At 36.3% G+C, this 2,922-nt stretch overlaps 1 pseudogene; it reads left to right on the top strand.

Moving 5' to 3' along the window:
* Positions 1-1,305: 1,305 nt before the first annotated feature.
* Positions 1,306-2,340, top strand: LOC100685967 (annotated as a pseudogene).
* Positions 2,341-2,922: the final 582 nt, after the last annotated feature.

Genomic DNA, 2,922 nt, shown 5'->3' on the forward strand with positions numbered 1-2,922 from the left:
AAGAGTAGACTTTTTTTTCCCTATAAAAATAAGTTTTTTGTATGACTGATGATACACTGGAAAATCACTGCTTTACCAGGGTATATACCTCTATGAATAGTAAGGATATTTTAAAACTTTGGTTTATACCCAACAATAATAGAATACAAGATATGTTACTAATGATTTCAAAGCATAATTTCTAAATAGGGCTCCTTTGTTCCTTTCTTACCATTACAACACAGCTGTTGTAATGTCCTGACTCTGAACAAGCACATACACACAAATTACATGAATCCTATATTTTACTAAAACCTGAAAAGATTTTGCTCTATTTAAGATCTATAATACGTCACACAATTACATGATGTGCTCCTTCTCTAGCTTTGTTTTTTAACACTTTACCTCAGGGTAAATTGTAATAATAAATATTTACAATATCCTGGCCAAGATTTTCGATAAATAAAACATCAGAAAAAGAAAATGTTAGACCGGTGTCTTAGTCTACTTAAACTGCTATAACAAAATACCATAGACCAGGAGGCTTAAAAACAGACATTTACTTCTCACATATTTAGTCTGAGAATCTCAGATTAAGCTGCCAGCAGATTCAATTCATGGAGATGGCCCTTTTCCTAGATTGTTCTTGCTGTGTCCCCATATTACAGCGATAGCTCTGGTGTCACTTCCTCCTTTATAAGGGCACTAATGCCATCATGAGGGCTTCAGGATATGAATTTTAGAAGACAATTCAGTCCACAGAAGTCTGTTTGTAGTATTCACACAGCCTTCTTCAAAATCAATTCAATATTTTTGAAAAATTTTTTTAATTGTGATATTTGACAAAGCCAAGTTTATTACAACCTATTTTTCCCCTTTACAAGTCATTGTTCAATAAGAAATTTAATAATACTAAGAAAACTATCAATGCAGATCAAACTACTAGCAAAAATAATATTGTGAAAATATTTATGAGTGTCCTTTCTTTTGAAAATACATTGAAAACCAGAGTAATTAATTTTGTATATTACAAATTGTTTTTATCCATCCCTTATGATAGTACTCATAACTTGTAACTACTTATATAAGACATGTTGCCAATAGTAAAAGAGAAATGCACCAAATAGGAATATTATATTATTCAGAGTAAGCTGGGCTGAAATAGCAAATGGACTCTGAATTTCAGCAGCTTAAGAAAATTTGAAGTAAAGAGTGGGCAAAGGAATAGGAATGTATGAACACTGGCATTTCACCAGTCCACAAGGGTAACTGCACGGTTGAGGTGACTAGGGGCTGACCATTTTAATCTGCTTGGTAAACCTCACTATGCTGACTCTAAGACTTGTGTATTTCTGGACACTACCTTCCAGAGAGTTCCATCCAGCTTTCACCAAGGTCTCCTCTGCTGTGAAGAATTCCACCACAAAGAATCAATGGCTCTTAACATCCAGCAGATAATATGCTTAACACCTAGCAGGGAACTGGTATCTGGTATGGAAAAGCTGGCCAAGAACTCAAGGAGGCAGTATTGGAACCATTGGTAGAAAAATATTTACACTTGATCAGTTGAGAAGATGGCTTATTGCTGAATAGTCTGTTTGGTCTTGGAGCATTGTGCTACTATGGCTTAGGAATATACAATTAAATTGGAACTATTGAAAAGGCTGTAATTTGGCCTCAGTATGTTAAGGATAGAAATCATTCTACATATATGTACTTCTCCAGAAGTATTGGTTTTACAGTTTTGTCCACCCTGGAAGTGAACAGAACTCTGCCCATGAATTCATGATGAAAGGCTCTTGGGTGACAATCAGTGCAACCTTTGCAGCCATAATTGGAGCTGGAATACTGGTACAATCAATATTATTTGACGAGAGCCCAGGACCCAAAGCCACTTGCTTAGTTACTATATTCTAGTGTGAAGGGTGCCATAGTGGCTCCTTTCATGATATGGGGCAGTGGGGAGGCTCTTCTCATCAGAGCTGCATAGTACACAGTAGACATCAAAGCCCTTCCACTGTGGTCATGTGCACACTCAGTGGGAAATTTCCAAACATGACAGCATGCCTGGGAGTGGGGCTGGGTCTCATTTTTGTATCCTCACTAGGATCTATGTTTTTTCCACCTACCACTGTGTATGGTGCCATTCTACTCTGTGGCAATTTATGGTGGATTAGTTCTTTTCAGTGTTTCCTTCTATATAATATGCAGAAAGTAATCCGGTGTTTGGAAATAGTACTAATATATAGAGTTCAAAAATACAGTCCCATCAATTCAATGCTGGGAATCTACATGGATATGTTAAATATATTTATGTGAGTTGCCACTATTCTAGCAACTAGAAGCAACAGAAAAAAGTGAAATGACTCAGCTTTTGACTCTTCCAAATAAGGACACACATTTTCAATTTTCATGTTTGAGTAATTCTAAAATGCTTTAATGAATATGAAAACTAGGTTTGTGTTGTGAGAATTTAACTGTTTTATCTATTTTATTTTATTTTTCTAAGATTTATTTATTTATTCATGAGAGACACAGAAAGAGGCAGAGACACAGGCAGAGGGAGAAGCAGGCTCTGGGACTCAATCCCAGGACCCAGGGATCACAACCTGAGCCGAAGGCAGATGCTCAACCACTGAGCCCCACCCAGGTGCCCCTGTTTTACCTATTTTAAAATGTATTTGGTTAAGTAAAAATTAGCAAACTGTGTTTACCTGTATATTTCTGAAATTCAAAATATTAACAAGTAATAAGTGAAGTACAGGTTTGGTAAAGGGACCAAAGAGAAGTAAAGGTTACCTGCAGTCTTTCTTTGAATACTTAGCACTTGCATAATTGGTGGTGAGCCAGTATGAAGGGTCTGGCTATTTGGAAACAAACAAGTCACTGCTGTTTTTATTATCATCTGCTAAACCAGTCAAAAGCATGGAGCATAAAACAAAG

The sequence above is a fragment of the Canis lupus genome, chromosome 31, assembly GCF_011100685.1.
Source record: "Canis lupus familiaris isolate Mischka breed German Shepherd chromosome 31, alternate assembly UU_Cfam_GSD_1.0, whole genome shotgun sequence".
Classification (NCBI taxonomy): Eukaryota; Metazoa; Chordata; class Mammalia; order Carnivora; family Canidae; genus Canis; species Canis lupus.